Below are 21,673 nucleotides of genomic sequence, written 5' to 3'. Positions count from 1 at the left end.
AGAGGAAGACCAGAAGCTAAATTCTTTTGAAATGTGGTGCTATAGACGCATGCTCAAAATAAAATGTATCGACTAGGTCACAAACGAAGTGGTTCTGGAAAGAGCTGGTGAGAATAGAAGCTTCTGGAATTTCATTGTTAAAAGAAGAGTGCAATTTACAGGCTATCTATTAAGACATGAAGGACTCCTGAAAACAATCATAGAGGGATATGTCGAGGGAAAAAGACCAAGAGGAAGACCACGGCTGAGGTACATGGATCAAATCGTGAAAGATGTGGGATGTGACACCTATAAAGAAATGAAGAGAAAAGCTGAAAGACGCACCGAATGGAGACAAGCTGCCATTGTAGCTGTTGCAAACCAATCCTTGGATTGACCACTACAGAAGAAGAAGATCGACTCATTGCGCAGTGAAGGAGAAGCAGAAATATTAGACTGACCATGAAGCTGTCTACCTGAAATATTTAAGTGAAAAGAAATAACGATTGTGTTGGCTGAATCAGAAACTGGATCCGTTCTTTCCCAGACGCGATGTTTAACTGGGCTAGAAAATTCGCTTCACATCTTAACATGTAAACACAACGCCGAGAAACAGTTTCCGAAATTCGGTTTCTGTCTTTAGGAAGATGTGTCGCATGTAAACGTAGTAACTGTCTTGAAATGTCCCGGATGCGCTTTTGGTCGACCGTGAGGAGTCACAGCACCCACCTTACACGCAGCTTCTTCACAGCCAATTCTCCGTGCAAGATATTACGCACTGGCTCATTTGAGGTGTCTGCAGCCTCAGCAATCTCACGCCCCATCCTCACAGCTTAAATTTCGCCAGTACCTCGTGTCCTGCCTTCCAAACTTCACAGAAGCTCTCCGGCGAATCTGCAGAACTAGCACTCCTGGAAGAAAGGATATTGCGGAGACGTGGCTTTGCCACAGCCTAGCAGATGTTTACAGAATGAAATTTTCACTCTGCAGCGGAGTGTGCGGTGATATGAAACTTCCTGGCAGATTAAAACTGTGTGCCGGACCGAGACTCGAACTGTGTGCCGGACTTGCCCATGAGAGGCAGAGATCTCGAGTTCGAGTCTCAGTCCGGCACACAATTTTAATCTGCCAGAAAGTTTCAGTTTTCAGACTGTTCTATACCATATGGTACAAGATGGTAATGCGTAAAACCTCTCTTTAAACAGTAGGTTGGGGAAAGTAATTATTTCTATGAAATCATATTCCAATATAGCGATTTTAGAGTTAAGTATCTATTCAGAATGACAGAGTAAAATTTCGCGTGATCTTCAGGCATAACACTAGTCTAAACAACACTATGCTTAACAAAGTGAACAATGATTTGAAAAGGGTACAGTGTTAATAGAGAACTTTTATAAAACCAAACAGCTTAATCAGTTGATATCTTAATCCACGACTCAGGGAAGAGGGGTTATCCTTCTTAAGCTCTGAGCAATTTAACTAGTTGGCAATAATCATTCCGACACACTAGCTACGCAGTGCTGCAGTCTTACCTCAAACTTCTCATCAAAACAAAATATAAAATTATTAGTAATTTATGTTATTTTCACCTATTATTATACACACTTCATATTCATTCTTGCTGTCCTCTACAAACAGTCTTTCTTCATCTTACAGATGAAGTCAACACAGCAGGACTGAATACGTCCATCATCTACCATACTTCAACTAAGACTGTGCCACAACAAGACCAAAGATTGTTTAATAGTTACATAACTAGCTCTGTATTTGACGTGCACAGCAATAACTTTACAAAAATCAAAATGACATGCCCACCGTACAAACTCTCTTCCGACCCATTCTTCAGTATATTTCCTCTTGGGGAACAAAGATTGTAGCACGGGATGAACCTGATCATCCAAAATGGTAACACAACCCTTAGCAGTAATGCGACGTTGCAGAGTAACAGTGGGGTCCTGCCCAGATCATCACCGAACATCCGCCATTTCTCACTCTTGGAATGTAAACTCGGCCAGAAACTGGAAACAGTGTGACGCAAGGCTCATCCGACCAAACGACTTTCTTCCATTGCTCCGCAGCGCATGTTTTGTGACTCCAGGGTTCGCTGTCATCGGCGTTTGCATCACTGCTGGAATTCCAGCTAGCCTTACAACTCCTTGCTTATGGAGCTCCCCCCGCGTTGTCTTGCAGCTGACAGCGTTTGCGAGTGTGACATTCAGTTCTACCGTGACTTTTATAGCTGTCGTCCTGTTATTTTCCGTCACAATTCCCTGCAGTAACGTCAGTCACGAACACTCAACACATACTTTGGACCGCCTTGTGACTTAGCGATTGAAGTTTCCCGGTATCCGATATAAATATTTGGTACGGTGGCTCTTGAAACACCAACACTTCGGCTACCTTGGTTACTGAAGCACCCACCATAGCAGCACCAACAATTTCCCCACATTCGAATTCATTTAGCTCCGACATAAAGCACTCACAACTACACAGAACACTCTTTTGACCACGTCTAACTCTTGAAACGTATTACGAACATTGCACACCTGCCGTTAGTGGTCAAATACAACAGCGCAACCTGGAGGCTTCGCTGGCATCTACATTTATGCTCAAACTTGCACTTCCCTATATTTCTGCATCTGCGAATTCTACAACACGTCGTTAGTAAACCTACCCATACTGCTGTATAACGTAAGACTAACACTGCCAAAAAAACAAAGCTGTGACCGAACCGAGAGATGCTTAATGCAACCTCAAGGGCGAAGAGTGAAGAGGGCATTATTGTCAACAGTGAGTGAATGAACAAATGGTTCAAATGGCTCTAAGCACTATGGGACTTAACATCTGAGGTCATCAGTCCCCTGGACCTAGAACTACTTAAACCTAACATAAGGACATCACACACGTCCGTGCCCGAGGCAGGATTCGAACCTGCGACCGCAGCAGCAGCGCGGTTCCGGACTAACGCATCTAGAACCACTCGATTACAGCGGCCGGCGTGAATAGAACAAGTTTGTTTCCAAACAATACACACAGCGCATGTCGTCGACCTTTACGCTGTTGTGTAGAATTTTCATTCCGATACAGATACAGTGATAAATGGATTTATGAAACTAAACCAACTGTAACACTTGCGTCTTCGGGTTCCTTATACTCATATACTCAAAAAATATTCTGGAGAAACCTCCAAAATTTTGTCAGTGAAGTTCGGGATCATACGGTAGATAAGTCTTTTTTTAAAAAAAAGGCAGCGTCATTCGTCACTGATTTGTTCAGTCAGAGAGGGGGCGCCACAGGTGTGGTAAACACATTCCGGTGGGGAACAAAAGAGTTGTGCATCAAGCAGAGCGACACCATAATTTTATAGAAAATACTGCTAATCGCGCGCTGAAACTGGGTAGATCTACACAGGAGAAGTACGCAATCGCCGTAATGACTGATATTCGCGGGGCACTTGATAACCTCCGGTGGCCTATTTTGTTTTTTAGGCTGAGGCAGATGTCATAACTTAATAAACACCGCTTAGGTCTGTGGGTCTGTTCCAGAGATAGGTCGGTGAAAGAGTTTTATCTGAGCAGAATTGTGAGAAGAATAATGGATTTCCACGGAGCTCTAGAAGTGGACCAAACATCGTGCCAAAGCATCTTAGGAAATAGGCGAATAACTCTAAATAAAAAGAAATGTTGTTTAGTCTAGGCAGTGCAATGGTCATTCTGGCTTACCCGAATAGGCGTGTCTTGTACTAAACGTAAAGGTCGATACAATGCTTTAAGTAGTTGGGAACTGCTGCTCATATTTTAAGGTTGAATTCTGTTCCTTACGTTACTATCATAGAGAAAAATATTTTGTAAACATCCCTATAGAATTTTTTAATCGTTATAGGCATTAAAAGATGGCTAAAGCCGGAGATAAGTTTAGCTGAAATTTTTCCCAGAACCTAACGGTGGTCAGAAGACATAGGCCAAACACAATCGACGGTGACGTGTTCGTTGCTGTTAGAAGTAGTTTATTTTGAAGCGAAATTGAAGTAGATAGCTCCTGTGAGTTAGTATGAACAGAGGTCATTCTTGGCAACCGGAAGAAAATAATAATTTGGTAATTTCTTTTACCGACCTCCCAACTCAGATGATACAATTGCTGAAAAGTTCAAAGAAAACTTGTGTTTAATTTCAAACACGTACCTGACTCATATAGTTATAGTTGGTGGTGACTTTAATTTAACCTCTATATTTTGACGAAAATATACGTTTAAACGCATACACACAAAACAGCATCCGAAATTGTGCTAACCGCATTCTCTGAAATTTATTTCGAGCAATTAGTTTATGAGCCCACGCGAATAGTAGACAGTTGTGAAAACACACGACCTCTAAGAAACAAATAATCTGAGCCAATATGAAGCATCAAAACGGATACAGCGATTAGTGTACAGTCCGTTGTGGTAACGAGATTGAATATTGTAACCCACAAATCCTCCAAAAATAAACGAAAAGTACAGTACACCTATTCAAAAAAGCAGATAAAAATTCACTTGACGCCTTCCTGAGAGACAATCTCCACACCTTCCAAATTAACAATGTAAGTGTAGACCAGATGTGGTTTGAATTCAAAGAAATAGTACCGAAAGCAACTGAAGAGATTTATACGAAATAAATAAACAAACGACGGAGCTAATCCCCCTTGGTACACAAAACGGATCAAAATGCTGTTGCAGAAACAACGAAAACAGCGTACCAAATTCAAACAGACGCAAAATCTCCAAAATTGAAGATCTTTTACAGAACCTCGAAATTTAGAGCGGGCATCAGTGCGAGATGCTTTGAGTTTCCACAACGAAACTTTGTCTAGAAACCTGACAGAAAATCCAAAGAGAATCTGGTCGTAGGAAAAGTATGCCAGTGACGAGGCGTAGGCAATGCCTTCTTTGCACGATAGCAATGGAAATACTATCGATGACAGTGATGCGAAAGCAGAGTTACTAAACACAGCCTTTCGACATTGTTTCACCAAACAAGAGGCAGTAAATATTCCAGAATTCGAATCACGAACAGCTGCCAACATGAATAACTTAAAAGTAGATATCCTCGGACTAGAGAAGAAAATCACTTAACAAAAGCAAGTCTCTAGGCCAAAACTGTATACCAATTAGGTTCCTTTCAGAGTATGCTGGTGCAATAGCTCCATACTTAACAATCATATACGACCGCTAGCTCGAAGAGAAGTCCGTACTCAAAGACAGGAAAGTTGCACAGATCACACCAGTATTCAAGAAAGGTAGCAGGAGTAATCTACTCACAAGCCCATATCATTAACGTCGATGTGCAGCAGGATTTTGGAATGTATATTGCGTTCAAACATTATGAATTACCTCGAACAGAACGGTCTACTGATACACATCAACATGGATTTAGGAAACATCGTTCTTATGAAACACACAGACACAACGAAGTGTTGAGTGCTATTGACAAAGGATTTCAAATTGATTCTGTATTTCTAGATTTCCAAAAGGCTTTTGAAACCATACCACACAAGCGGCTTTTGATTAAATTGTGTGCTTATGAATATTGTCTCAGTTATGTGACTGGTTTAGTGATTTCCTGTCAGAGAGATCACAGTTGATAGTAATTGACGAAAAACCATCGAGCAAAACAGATGTGATTTCTGGCGTTTGGAAGGGTAGTGTTACAGGCTCTCTAGTGTTTCTTATAAGCGATTTAGGAGGCAATCTGAGCAGCCGTCTTAGGTTGGTTGCAGGTGATGCTGTCGTTTATCGTCTGATTAAATCATCAGAAGATCAAAAAATATTGCAAAATGACTCAGAAAAGATATCGGTATGGTGCAAAAATTGGCAATAGACCCTAAATAACAAAAAGCGTGAGGTCATCCACGTGACTGCTAAAAGGAATCTGTTAAACGTCGGTTACACAATAAATCAGTTAAACTCATGGACCGTAAATTAAACGAAATAACTAGAAATTACATTTACGAACAATTTAAATTGGAAAGAACAACAGAAAATGCTGTGGGGAATGCAAACCAAAGACTGCGTTTCATTGACAGAACGCTTAGAAAATATAGCAATCTACTAAAGAGACTGCCTACACCACGCTCGTCCGTCCTCTTTTGGAGTACTGCTGCACCTTGTGGGATCCTCACCAGATAGGATTGACGGCGTACATCGAGGAAGTTCGAAGAAGAGCAGCACGTTTTGTATTATCGAGAAATAGGAAAGAGAGTGTCACGGACTTGATACAAGATTTGAGATGGACACCATTGAAGCAATGGCGTTTTTCTTGCGGCGGAATCTTCTGACAAATTTTATTCACAACTTTCTCCGTTGAATGTTAAAATATTTTGATGACGCGGACCTATATAGGGAGAAAGGAGCATCATAACAATATAAGGAAAATCAGAGCACGCACGAAAAGATATAGGTGTTCGTTTTTTCCTCGCGCTGTTCGAGGTTGAAATAAAAGAGAATTAGGGCAAAGGCGTCCGCCTCCGGTAGCTGAGTGGTCAGCGCGACAGAATGTCACTCCTAAGGGCCCGGGTTCGATTCCCGGCTGGGTCGGATATTTTCTTCTCTCAGGGACTGGGTGTTGTGTTGTCCTAATCGTCATTTCCTCCCCATCGACGCGCAAGTCGGCGAAGTGACGTCAAATCGAAAGACTTGCACCCAGCGAACGGTCTACAGGACGAGGGGCCCTAGTCACATGACATTTACATTGTGAAGGCGGTCCGATGAACCCTCTGCCAGGCACTTAAATGTGATTTGCTGAGTATCCGTGTAGATTTTCAAATGGTCCAAAGGGCTCTGAGCACTATGGGACTTAACATCGATGGTCATCAGTCCCCTAGAACTTAGAACTACTTAAACCTAACTAATCTAAGGGCATCACACAACACCCAGCCATCACGAGGCAGAGAAAATCCCTGACCCCGCCGGGAATCGAACCCGGGAACCCGGGCGTGGGAAGCGAGAACGCTACCGCACGACCACGAGATGCGGGCGTGTAGATGTAGACGTAGAACTATACGCTGAAGCGTTTTTAATCAAAGCATACTCTGATTATGTATTTGGGACCAAAACTGATAGCCATTAGACAAAATATAAGTGCGACCACAGACCAAAGAAATATTTTTTTCTGATTGTTTTCATCCTTGTTCCAGCCGACAGTATGTCGGGAATATGTCTACGTTAAAGGATGTAGGGTATATATTGTACAGCTGATAGCAGAGAACTATAGAAGATACTGGTAAGTTCGTCACGGTAGCTCTCATGCTGGGTCTTCAGACGGCAAGTTACTAGTAGCTACAAACAAAACATTGTGTATGACGCTCAAAGGACGCATAATGGACAGCAAGAATACGTAACAATGTGATCTGAAAATAGCTACAAAGAAAACTTTGTGTGTCGTTTCAAAGCATAACTATAGTGGATAGTGAGAATAAGTAAAATGCTTTTGAATAGTGAATGTTAACTAGAGCAGCACTTTGACGAAAAGCAAAATTGTCATAAACAAACTGAAAGTGGCTCCAGACAAACTCTCAATCTCGCGAATAAAGCTGCAACTTTCAGCTGCGCATGCACGCAACCAGTTTGTATCAAGGGGCAATAACTTAAGCATTGCCTGCAAGAGGCAGTGGTCAGGATTCGCGTATTAGTCCAGACACAGTTTCAACTTATATGGAAGTTTCAGCGTGTTATTGCAACATCGGTAAAATTACACGAAGTCCGTCTCCAGACAGACACACACAGGGTGAGAGTTATCCCTATGCACCGATCGACAGTGGAATAACGAGGCGGAACCAGTGGTGCTTGCGTACTGCGTAACCTTTGATTTTCAGCAAACAGCGACTAGGACAGGACAAGTGTTCATCAACGTCGATTAGATAACGTCAGGTTTATGACCACTGATCTTGTTGTAGATAGCGTGATATCCTGTTCTATCAGAAGATCTCTAACAGTCTGGGGAAAAATAAAGGAGGTTATACGTGACAAAAGAAAACGATGGCCGTTTAAATACTTCAGCGTATTACCAGTAACACAGAACATTTGTAAATCACTGTATTTTTGCTGTAGTGTCACTGTGTGCAGAATTAAAAACCCGGTAGCGAAGGCCAAAGTAGCCCCTATTACAATGGGGTAATAAATACAAAATGATTTGCATCCAGGGACTGTGACGAAGCAAAAAAAGACTCTTATTTGCTGGCATCTATAAGCATTATACTAATTTGTGTGTGTGTATGAGTGTGTGTGTGTGTACATGCGTGCGTTCCACATATTTTCCTAGACCGATTTCAAACAAACTTCGTGTGCATATCCTTTCCAATCAGACAACAATCGAAGTGGGGGTAAAAACCACCTACCTGTCGTAGTTCAGGAGATATGACGTCATAACCACGTGATACACGTGAAAAAATGCCTCATCTTCATGAAGTTTTAATACGTTTATTACACTACTGCCCATTAAAATTGCTACACCTCGAAGATGACGTGCTACAGACGCGAAATTTAACAAACAGAACGAATATGCTGTGGTACGCAAATGATTAGCTTTTCAGAGCATTCACACAAGGTTGGCGCCGGTGGCGACACCTACAACGTGCTGACATGAGGAAAATTTCCAACCGATTTCTCATACACAAACACCAGTTGACCGGCGTTGCCTGGTGAAACGTTGTTGTGATGCCTCGTGTAAAGAGGAGAAATGCATACCATCACGTTTCCGACTTTGATAAAGGTCGGATTGTAGCCTATCGCGATTGCGGTTTATCGTATCGCGACATTGCTGCTCCCGTTGGTCGAGATCCAGTGACTGTTAGCAGAATATGGAATCGGCGGGTTCAGTGGGGTAATACGGAACGCCGTGCTGGATCCCAACGGCCTTGAATCACTAGCAGTCGAGATGACAGGCATCTTATCCGCATGGCTGTAACGGATCGTGCAGCCACGTCTCGATCCCTGAGTCAACAGATGGGGTAGTTTGCAAGACAACAACCATCTGCACGAAAAGTTCGACGACGTTTGCAGCAGCATGGACTATCAGATCGGAGACCGTAGCTGCGGTTACCCTTGAAGCTACATCACAGACAGGAGCGCCTGCGATGGTGTACTCAAAGACGAACCTGGGAACACGAATGGCAAAACGTCATTTTTTCGGATGAATCCAGGTTCTGTTTACAGCATCATGATGGTTGTTTCCGTGCTGGGCGACATCGCGGTGAACACACATTGGAAGCGTGTATTCGTCATCGCCATACTGGCGTATCACCCGGCGTGATGGAATGGGGTGCCATTGGTTACACGTCTCTGTCACCCCTTGTTCGCATTGACGGCCCTTTGAACAGTGGACGTTACATTTAAGATGTGTTACGACGCGTGGCTCTACCCTTCACTCGATCCCTGCGAAACCCTACATTTCAGCAGGATAATGCACGACCGCATGCTGCAGATCCTGTACGGGCCTTTCTGGATACAAAAAATGTTCGACTGCTGCCCTGGCCAGCACATTCTCCAGATCTCTCACCAATTGAAAACGTCTGGTCAATGGTGGCCGAGCAAATGGCTCGACACAATACGCCAGTCACTACTCTTGATGAACTGTGGTATCGTGTTGAAGCTGCATGCGCAGCTGTACCTGTTCATGCCATCCAAACTTGTTTGACTTAATGCCCAGGCGTATCAAGGCCGTTATTACGACCAGAGGTGGTTGTTCTGGGTACTGATTTCTCAGGGTGTATGGACCCAAATTGCGTGAAAATGTAATGTCAGTTCTAGTATAATATATTGTCCAATGAATACCTGTTTATCGTCTGCATTTCTCCTTGGTGTAGCAATTTTAATGGCCAGTAGTGTATTATACACTCCTACAGTCGAGTCAACTTACGGAAATCCATGACACGTGGCAGCGTTTTTAACAGCTTTCAACTGAGAAGCGCAAACAGCTATAGGTGATAACGATAGCCGTCTACAGAGCCATGAAAAGGCATTGCCATAGAGACGTTTAGAAAATCGTGTTGTAGACACGTGAAGCAATTAGTAAGCAAGCAGTGGTGGTTGGCATGTCCCGGGAGAGAGCTCGCAGAACTCTTCATCTTGACTTAAAATTCCATCCGTACAAACTACAGATGGTGCAACGATCGAAGGACAACGATTACCTGTTACGATTAGGATTCTGTCAACAAATGATAACAAACATAATGACGATGAAATTCTAAACAACTTGTGGATGTCAGATCAGGCACATTTTCGTCTCATAGTTTATGTGAATAAACAGAACTAACGTTACTGGGCAAATACAAATCCCAATGACGTTCATGAGCGCGCTTGACACGCTAGTAAAGTGACAGTATGGTGTAGTGTTTTATCATAAGGGATTACCGGACCGTATGTTTTCGCAAATGAACAGGGAAACAAATAACTGTCGATGTCGATCGTTACGTGGAAATGTTACGAACTTTCGTAACACCTGCGTTGAAACACTTTCCAAACGCTCAAGAAGCCTGGTTTCAACAGGAAGGAGTGACATCACACACTTCATGACAGTCAATGTGCGAGAATTGTTTGTTAACCGTGTAATCTCACGATTCGGTAACATTCCCTGGCCCCCAAAATCGCGAGATTTATCCGTTTGCAATTTTTTCTTGTGGGGCTACCTCAAGAGCAAAGTCTACTCGACTCGACCAAGAACCCCGGATGAGTTAAAACAGAGAATTCGGGATGCAATTCACAGTATCCCAGCAGAGATGTTGCAGCGGTCATCGATGAATCTCAACAGCAGATTTCACGAATGTATTTGTACAGGAGGACGCCGTCTAAACGACGTAATTTTAAAAAAATGGCAAATGCAACCATTAGCGTTTCGTAAATGGCAAAATTGTAAGGTTTCGATTACTATGAATGCATATTCTTTCCTTCGACACTTCTAGTTTTGTTGGATTGTGGAAATGTTTCCGTTTTTCTCTCTGTGTGTGTGTGTGTGTGTTTGTATGTCTGTTGGTACTTGGACTGGATTCTATCAGGCAGCACACTGCTGGGTAGACCTTGGAAGAGGTGCATGATTGGGGCACATCAAGACTTGCTGCAGCTGGGGTCGTGGAGAATTGGAGACAGATAGCAGAAGAAAGAAGTAGAAAGAGAGCCTAAACTGCAACATCGCGAGGTCCTCTCGGCCTGATCACCTAAAGTACCCGCTTATTGTTGATTCAGAGTCGCGGAGGCTCATGACGCACAACTGGTAAGGGGTGCCGATCGTGTCGAGATATAAGCGCGACGCACTACACTCTGGGTCGTTGCTAAAACGTGTGCAAAACGCTCGCTAAGAAGAGACAATCAAGAGTTTCTGTTACATGTTCTTTGTCTGGTAATTACATCATGCAGCTGTGTAGCAGTAGTAGTAGTTTCATTCATCTACGGATCACTATTACAAGGGCACTGGACATGTGTTAGTATCACAGTTTAAGAAAAAAAAGGAACATGATTCACATACTTGGAAGTCTAGTTTCTAAAGGGTAGGATACATACTCGGTCCTGGTCTTGCAACAGGAACAACCCTGAAAATTGCCTGAAGTAAGTTCAGGAACAAATAATCCCTAGCTAATAGGGAACATAATGACAGATTAGCGACCAAAAGGTTTTTGTAGCGAGACTGAAGACAATAAATTCCCAACCAACGAAAAAAAAAAAAAAAAACGCAATATACATGTAGAATAAGAATTTTACTCTGCAGTGGAGTGTGCGCTGATATGAAACTTCCTGGCAGATTAAAACTGTGTGCCGGACCGAGACGCGAACTCGGGACCTTTACCTTTCGTGGGCAAGTGCTGCACCAACTTTTTTTTTAATCTCATTTTGTTCACTTCTGTTCGTTGCATCTGCTCGGGGCGGACGTCGTAAAACATCCGTTTAAGTTCGTTTGTGATCGATTAACTCAGTTTTTTTTATTACAGAGGGCAGCTAACCCTCTGACCGAACACGCTGAGCTACCATGCCGGCGCCAACTCAGCTGTCGAAGCACGACTCACGCCCCGTCGTCACAGCTTCACTTCTGCCAGTACCTCGTCTCCTAGCTTCCAAACTTAACAGAAGCTCTCCTGCGAACCTTGCAGAACTAGCACTCCTCGATATGACATTCGGTGGATTTTGCTTCCATGCCACGACGAATATGAATAATGTATGCCTGCCCCTCAGGTCAAACGTGGTCACACTTCACACTGATGCTGATGGTTGACGTCAGTTTCGAGTGGAATGAAAGTTTAATCATTTAATATCCGTTATGTGATGAACATCTTCACTACGTTTCATAACTATCGAACTGGTGCTTCACGGTGTAACGTTTTCCACTTCCTTCTGCTTGTTAGAAGGTAGCATCGTTCACCCAATAGCTTCCAGACTGATTAGGCACCTGCATGCTGCATTTCCCCGTTTGTCATCGAGCAAAAATGCCAGTATGACGGCAAGAGGCTTAACGGCTCGTTTGTGGGTGGTAGCCTTCCTTGGAATCCGAACTGCGGCGCGATTTCGCGTTTTTACGTAGCGTTGTCAGAGATAAAGGGTAATGAGGCAGGTAACAAACGAAGCGCTTGCTAGAAGATTGCACAGCGAAGAGTTCCCTTTATAGTGTGCCAAATATTCAGTGCTGTCGGACTGCCGACTTTTCCGCTGCATCCATTACGGAAGAATAATTCATCGTTAAATCCAATAGGGAATATCTGCTAGTAGGAATCTGGTAAACCTACTATAATTCCCAGTGGAAATTTAAATCTGCTTCAGCGTTTGATGTGATGAAGACGTGCACCACCGATGACCTCGCAAGATTTTCTAGTATATCAACAGTAAACCTAAGGGGAGAAAATTTTGTCATTTCACTGAGACATTATTTTTCTGTTTTCCTGCGCTGTTAGGACGAGTTTCTTTACATTAGTAGTAATTGAGTCCTCTTGCACTCAATTTCCGGTCCAGATTGTTCAAAATGCTTTCTTCCAGAATTTTTTGTACTCTTGTACATTTGTTGTGTTGAGTCGTTGAAGGCAAAGTAGCTATCCTAGAAATATTGCGATTTTCTCCGGAACCGAGGAGATAACGGCTAATTGCAGGAACTGGTTAACTAACAGCAATACAGATGAAATTGTCTTCAACTACCCCTGCAAGCAGTATTAAATTCGCATGGGTTTAGTGGTGTTGAGGATTGTGCTGTGATTACTACTTTTCCTGTGAAGGTTGAATCGCTAAAGTGGCCGTCACCAAAATACACTCATGCTCATAAATTAAGGATAACGCTGATACATGGTGAAACAACGGTCTGGTGGGCGGTTTGCGGGTTTAAATCACCTCGGGGTATGTCCATGCGGTGCATTTGACCTGCGGTCGTCGCACGGTGGCGCTGGCAGCAGTCCACATACGCAGAGGTGTGTTGGTGCATGTCAGAGTACAGTGCAGCGAGTAAATGTGCAGACGTTTTCAGACGTGCTAACGGTGACTGTGTGTCGAAAATGACTCAAAGAAGACATATTGATGACGTTATGAGGGGTAGAATACTAAGGCGACTGGAGGCTGGTCAAACACAGCAGGTCGTAGCACGGGCCCTCCGTGTGCCATAAAGTGTGACCTCAAGATTATGTTAACGATTCCAGCAGACATTAAACGTGTCCAGGCGCTACAGTACGGGACGTCCACAGTGTACAACACCACAAGAAGACGGATATCTCACCATCAGTGCCCGCAGACGGCCACGGAGTACTGCAGGTAGCCTTGCTCGGGACCTTACGGCAGCCGCTGGAACAGTTGTTTCCAGACACACAGTCTACAGACGACAGAACAGACATAGTTTATTCGCCTGGACACCTGCAAGTTGCTTTTCACTGACCCCTGGTCACGGGAGAGCCCGTAAAGCCTGGTGTCAAGAACACAGTACATGGTCATTGGAACAGTGGTCCCAGGTTATGTTCACGGGCGAGTTCAGGTATAGTCTGAACAGTGATTATCGACGGGTTTTCACCTGGCGTGAATCAGGAACCAGATACCGCCCCCGTAATGTCCTTGCAAGGGACCTGTATGGAGGTCATGGCTTGATCGTGTGGGGTGGGATTATGATTGGGGCATGTACACCCGTGCATGTCTTTGACAGACGAACTATAACAGGCCAGGTGTGTCGGGATGTCATTTTGCACCAGTATGTCCGCCTTCGTGGCGTGCAGTGGGTCCAAACTTCCTCCCGATGAATGGTAAGGCACGGCCCCATCGAGCTGCCATTGTGGAGGAGTACCTTGAAACAGAAGATATCAGGCGAATGGAGTGGCCTGCCTGTTCTCCAGACTTAAACTTCACGAGCACGTCTGGGATGTTCTCAGTCGACAGTCGGCGTATCGCTGCACATCTCCAAACCTCTACGACACTTCAGGAGCTCCGACAAGCACTGGTGCAAGAATGGCAGGCTATACCCCAGCAGCTGCTCGACCACCTGATCCAGAGCATGCCAACCTATTGTGCGGCCTGTGTATGTGTGCATGGTGATCATATCCCATATTGATGTCAGGGTACATATCCCATATTGATGTCAGGGTACATGCGCAGAAACCAGTGGCGTTTTGTAGCACATGTGTTTCGGCACGGTTTTCTCAACGTATCACCAAAACTGTGGACTTAACAGATCTGTGTCGTGTGTGGTCCCTAAGTGACTATGCTGTTAGTGCCAGTTTTGTGTAGTACCACGTTGAGTGGAGCCACATTCTGCAATTTTCCTTACTTTATAAGCATGAGTGTAGATACCTCAAGGTCATGCCCGTTAGGTGCCGCGATCATGCACGAAGCACTGTGATTTGTCAGCTTCACAGCTTTGTTGCCACATACATACTGTAGCAACAATGGAGGTCAGCGCCAGCTACATTTTCAGTGTTGCATTGTAGGAAATACTTTAACCAGCCGCAAGTTTTCTTGAAATTATTTTATTGTTACATTTCTAGTTTCTGGCAGTGTCCATCGTCAGCTGGGAGCGTTGACTTCTTGTAAGTTTTACATTTATGTTCTAAAATGTAACAAAGTTTTTGTGATGCATAGTTTACAAAATATTTTTCAGTTTAGATTTGCGTATTAAAATTTAACGAAGTTTTTATGATTACATAGTATTACGCTTATGGATGCTGCATACAGTGTACTTAACCTCCCCCTTACAGATTATAAGACAGAGGTTTGGTTTTCTTTTACAAACCATACTGCTTCTGAATTTTAGGACGCAAATGTAAAATGAAAAATCTTTGGTAACTGGTAATGGTATAAGAAAATCATTTCAAGAAAACTTATGCTTATTGCAGTATTTCCTACAGTGTAATTTACGAAAATAGCCGCGGTGTTCTCCAAACAAAACGGATAAAATAATTTTCAGTGTAGCCGTGACGTGTGTTTACGTGAGGTTTCCGTCTTCCGTGGAAACGTCCACTGACTTCTGTTTTGTAGTGAGGATAATGGAGGAATAAGGGTCTGGACTGGTCGGAATTTGTGAAGGACAACAAGACATTCGAAAGATTGTCGTATCGAACTTAATGAAGCTTTTTTGTGATCCGGCCAACATTGAAGAAGCCAGGAATAATATAAATTTTGCGCAAATTCATGAAGTTACAGCAAAACCTCGTGATGTTTCCGAATCGACTACATTCCGTATTAGTAGTAGATAGCAACGGCAGAGTCTCAAGATGTGAGCACGTGGTTCATCTACGGAATTTGACGGTGTTAACAAAAATTTTGTGCGTGGACCTATACTGTTACCACGAGAACGGAGAGCATCCGACACACAAAAAAATACAAGGAGATCTCCGTGAAATAATTCTGTTTTTCGTCTTCTCCGCTAACTTGGTTTTGTGCTCAGCAAGAGTAATGATGGACGAAAATTTTTAATGGAATGCAGAGACACTGCAGCAGCAAGAGCGCAGTTTTATGTGCAATGCACTTATTGCGTAATGAGGAAAATAATCTTGTATACGGCTGACACATCTAGCTGGGACCTCGTCGGGACACTCTGAGGTGGAGAAATGAAGTAAAAAATTTGTTTAATATAATTACTTTTTACTTAGAACAAAATTACATGGAACTTGTTGCGCCGCGCGAGATTAGCCGAGCGGTCTGGTCGCTGCAGTCCTGGACTGTGCCGCTGGTCCCGGCGGAGGTTCGAGTCCTCCCTCGGGAATGGGTGTGTGTGTGTTAGTCCTTAGGATAATTTAGGTTAAGTAGTGTGTAAGCTTAGGGACTGATGACCTTAGCAGTTAAGTCCCATAAGATTTCACACACTTCTTTTTTTTTCATCTTGTAGCGCCAGAAATACTTTCGGAAGATTTTACCTTTCTCAGCAAATCTTTTTTTCCGTTTTACGTATTTGTAAAACTCCTTGCAAATCAGCTTGTAGTTAAATTGGCACTGTAAGACTGATTCCACAGTCCCTGGCAACAGTCGATTTCTTTCATCAGTCAACTCGACCGACGTCAGCGAAAACAATCTTCCCACCGTGGGTTGTCTGCGGTAATAGAAAACAAATACTTGCATAATTTTAGAAATTGGCATTTGCGTTCAGGGTTTTCGGTTTCCTTAGGAAAGTAAATACTCCTTTCTCCCACGGACTGTTTATAGGTACTTCCAGTATTCCGAGTCACGCTTCGACTCTTAAAAGATCCTCAGATACAAACATTCCCGAAAACAATTGTCGCCTGAAATCTTCAGACCATTTTTAGTCAGGTATATAATACTGTTTTTCATCATCACCCATGCGGGGTTTCAGATAGCGTCATCCAATAAATTACTTGAAATTTATTAAAAGGCTAGTCAATTTCTCTAAGTAATCAAATGCTATGGTATACAAAGCCATTGTCTCTTCTTCAGATTTCGAAATGAAACATTTCAGTTATCAGGGCATTATTCTTCTCCACGATTTTTATATATTTTCTCAAACAGAGCCCAATTTAACTGCAGAAACACGATAAAAATTTTACTGATCGGACGACTGAAAAATCCTAAAATTATTACAAGTGGCTTATCTTCGGCGTCAAAGAGCTGTTTGAATGGACTCCAAAGCCCAAGAATTCTCTCATCTGGCGCCATTAACGACAGCCATCGTGTTTTTGAGTAAGATAGGAGAGTCTGAGTTTGACATCAACGTACAAGCAGAAATCAAATCTTTCAGCTTCTCTGTCCTTGCCGTTTATATTGAAAAATAATTAAATATTTTCATGGGGATTATTTTAATGTCGACATTTAACACTCCAACAGCGCTTAATATAGTTTTCTGGAGAATATGGCCAAGGCATTCAAATCCTTCAACATTTTTTCCTACTACTTCTTCAGTTTGGTGAAACACGCTCCTCTGGCCACGTCGGTGAAGTCGTCCAAAGTTGGTATTGGTGTTGTCACCACAAAAAGCGATTAATTTATCTAATGGACTTCGCAGTTCTTTAAAAGTAGCTGGACAAACTTTGCAATTGTCTCCGACAACAGCTTCTGTTGGATTCCGTCAATTTCATTAAAGTATTGAACAACTAAGGAAACATCTTTTCAGCCATGTGGTTCGATGCCTCGGTGCATACGCCGTAAAATGAAACTTGTTGCAATTGTTTTATGCATTCCGACAAAGAGAGTGTGGTCCGAGAATATTTTTAACAATGACCGTAGCTTTGGTCCTGGCTGTAGACTGCTTTGCGGCGCCTTTGGAGTCAGCATACATTGCAGCACCCAGTTTTACGGCACAGTCAAGAGAACTGAAGACAGAAAGTCATCGACTAAAACTGAAGTAATATCCGGCGTTCCCCAAGGTAGTGTTATAGGCCCTCTATTGCCCCTGATCTATGTTGACGACATAGGAGACAATCTGAGTAGCCGTCTTAGATTCACGATTGCCACCCCAAATTACGTATCATGTCTATGACACTATCTCCCCTATTTCGCGATAATACAAAACGAGCTGCCCTTCTTTGCAGATGATGCTGTCATTTACCGTCTTGTAAAGTCATCAGATGATCAAAACGACTTGCAAAATGATTTAGATAAGATATCTGTGTTATGAGAAGAGTGGCAATTGACCCTGAATAACGAAAAGTGTGAAGTTATTCACACGAGTACTAAAAGAAACGCGTGACCGCCACAGTCGCAGGTTCGAATCCTGCCTCGGGCAAGGATGTGTGTGATGTCCTTCGGTTAGGTTTAAGTAGTTCTAAGTTCTAGGGGACTGATGACCACAGATGTTAAGTCCCATAGTGCTCAGAGCCATTTTTGAACTAAAAGAAATCAGCTATATTTCGATTACGCGATAAGTCACTCAAATCTGAAGACTGTAAATTCAGCTAAATACTTAGGGATTACAATTAAAAATAACCTAAACTGGAACGATCACATAGATAATATTGTGGGTAGAGCAAACCAAAGACTGCGATTATCGGCAGAACACTTAGAAGGTGCAACAAGTCTACAAAAGAGACTGCTTACACCACGCTTGTCCGCCCTATTCTGGAGTATTGCTGTGCGGTGTGGGGTCCGCATCAGGTGGGGCTGACGGATGACATCGAAAAAGTGCAAAGAAGGGCAGCTCGTTTTGTATTATCGCGAAATAGGGGAGATAGTGTCACAGACATGATACGTGAATTGGAGTGGCAATCATTAAAACAAAGACGTTTTTCGTTGTGACGGGATCTTCTCATGAAATTTCAATCACCAGTTTTCTCCTCCGATTGCGAAAACATTCCGTTGGCTTCCACCTACATTGGGAGAAATGATCAACAAGACAAAATAGGAGAAATCAGGGCTCGCACAGAAAAATTTAAGTGCTCGTTTTTCCCGCGTGCCGTTCGTGAGTGGAACAGTAGAGAGACAGCTCGAAGGTGGTTCATTCAACCGTCTGCCAGGCACTTTATTATGAATAGCAGAGAAATCACACAGATGTAGATGTAGAATCATGAATGTAGAAATAGGCTGTTATTGAATTTTGCAGAGAAATCACACAGATGTAGATGTAGAATCATGAATGTAGAAATAGGCTGTTATTGAATTTTTCGTGGAAATGTGATGCCTCATACCTACCTGTCCTCCATGAGTCACAGAGTTAAATCTGTTGATGTAAATGAAACTAACTGTTGCTGCTTTTGCCAACGGCATTGACCCAATGGTAACACCAGTACCAGTCAGATCACTGAAGATAAGGCCTGTCAGGCTGGGCTAGTACTTGGATGGGTGTCCATCTGGTCTGCCGAGCTCTGTTGGCAGATGGGTTGCAGTCAGCCCTTGTGAGACAAAGTGAGGAGCTACTTGATTGAGAAGTAGTGGCTCCACTAGTAGAATCGCAACAAGGACGCCACCCCAGGTTGCATTGTTGCCAAATTTATTGAAGATGGCGTATCCAAGATGGTGGCGAAACAAGTGTCGACGTCGCAATGACGTCTCGGCGTGAAATTCAAATTTTGGCGGGAAAATAGGTCAATTGGGCTATCTGCATGGAACAGCTAATGGCTCTGCGTTCTGTTTCGACTGATTCCCCATTTTGCAGTCATGTACGCGATCACTGTTTCGGTGCTAGCTATCCCCAGAAGGTGTTTCCCCTCCACAAAACTCTTTCTCTGTCTCCAAAAAACGATCTCAGCTAGGCATTATGTGGTGACCAAATGTGTACCAGTGGACAGATGGGATGGAAAAGATACCATCAATGTACAATAAGCATCACAGTTGATAGTGCGAACAATTTTAGCAATTTTACAGTAATTTCAACACCAACGAATGATGTGACAGCATGTTTCCCAATTTCAGTATCATTGCTAAACCACCCATTCTCTACATTGCAAGTATCATTGCGAATGTAGGTAGAAGACTGTGCAGCATGTCCATTCGCTGTTAATTCTCGAACATACACATCATCAAACTATACCAGACAGCGCTCTACATATTTCTAGCACCTTGAGTACAGTGCGTCATTTCGATCTAGCTCTATGTGGATGGAGTCACAGAACAGTCTTGCAGTCTTAGGATAAATTTAGAGACTGAAAGATCCCCTCGCACTGACTTTGAACAACCCACCCCAGCTGGCCGTGGTGGCCGAGTGGTTCTAGGTGCTACAATCCAGAAACACGTGACTGCTACAGTCGCAGTTTCCAATCCTGCCTCGGGAGTGGATGTGTGTGATGTCCTTAGGTTAGTTAGGTTTAAGTAGTTCTAAGTTCTAGGGAACTCCTGCAGCACCGTTGCCGATTTAATCTGCAGCTGACCAGAAGTAGACCACTACATTCCGCATCTTGTGATGATTGGATTTTGCCTAATCCTCGCCCATCCAAGTGTACGAGATTTCTCCAGATGCGCCATTTTGAAGGAGCTTAGCACCCCTTATCGGTGTATAGTAAAAGATTTAAAAGTGTTGTAATAGCAGACGATTAAGAAGAACAAGAAACGGATAGGCTTTATGCATGGTGGAGCTCCAGACAGACAGAGTGCGAAGCATTTTACGTAAATTAACGACACTATCAATTTTAAAGTATTGTCCTAGTGTCTGGAATCACTTTCAGGAGGGTACTGGTAACAGAGAACATAAACACATGCACTCCTTAGGCTACACGGTTCTGCACTTAAAAGAGGCTATAATGTTAGATCGCTTCAGTTTCTGACCTACGAGTGATGTAGAATGCAGCACTGTTAATATCCTACTGTAAGAAATATATTTCCAGCGCATGACGTACATCCTTACATCCTTCTTGCAGGTTTCTCTACGATAAACTATGGTAACATATTGTAAAATGAAAAAACTACTTCCTTAAGATAGCGGCTCTGTGTGATACATGCGCAATATAGCTTTCCAGATATGTCTAGCGTCTACTACTCACATCCGACCACAGTTCAGAAATTATACTATGCCTGAATCAGTCCTATATAAAATGATACGGGTATTGCAGTGTCTCACAAACACCTACCGCTAACTTAGAATTATCTCAGTTATGAAACTGAAGTCTCGATTTTATACCCTAGGTGCGACAGGAGTATGGAGTACATCGCATAAATCTTCATTCGTTTAGATTAATGTGTCGAAACAAGCGGGTCACACTGTAGGTAGGCTGTTTAGGTTTTCTTATTGGTAACGCCGCTTAGCGCTCGGTATGAAAAATCACTGGCTGTGCTGTGCGCAATCTGTGTTTAGTTTGCATTGTTGTCTGCCATTGTAGTGTCGGGCAGCGGCAGCTGGATGCTAACAGCGCGTAGCGTTGCGCAGTTGGAGGTGAGCCGCCAGCAGTGGTGGACGTGGGGAGAGAGATGGCGGAGTTTTAAAATTTGTAAGAATTGGTGTCACGAACTGATTTATATATTATGACTATTAAGGTAAATACATTGTCTGTTCTGTATTAAAATCTTTCATTTGCTAACTATGCCTGTCAGTAGTTAGTGCCTTCAGTAGTTTGAATATTTTATTTAGCTGGCAGTAGTGGTGCTCACTGTATTGCAGTAGCTCGAGTAACGAAGATTTTTGTGAGGTAAGTGATTTCTGAAAGGTATAGGTTAATGTTAGTCAGGGCCATTCTTTTGTAGGGATTTTTGATAGTCAGATTGTGTTGCGCCAAAAATTATTGTGTGTCAGTTTAAGCACATTCGTGTATAATTGTTCAAAGGGGACGTTTCATATGTCGACCCTTAGCCGAGGATACCTCACTGGAATCTTCTGATTTTTTTCCTTGTAGTTTGTGTAGT

Source organism: Schistocerca gregaria, chromosome 1, assembly GCF_023897955.1.
Source record: "Schistocerca gregaria isolate iqSchGreg1 chromosome 1, iqSchGreg1.2, whole genome shotgun sequence".
Taxonomy (NCBI): Eukaryota; Metazoa; Arthropoda; class Insecta; order Orthoptera; family Acrididae; genus Schistocerca; species Schistocerca gregaria.
The sequence above is the reverse complement of the archived record's forward strand: the minus strand, read 5'-3'. Positions refer to the sequence as shown.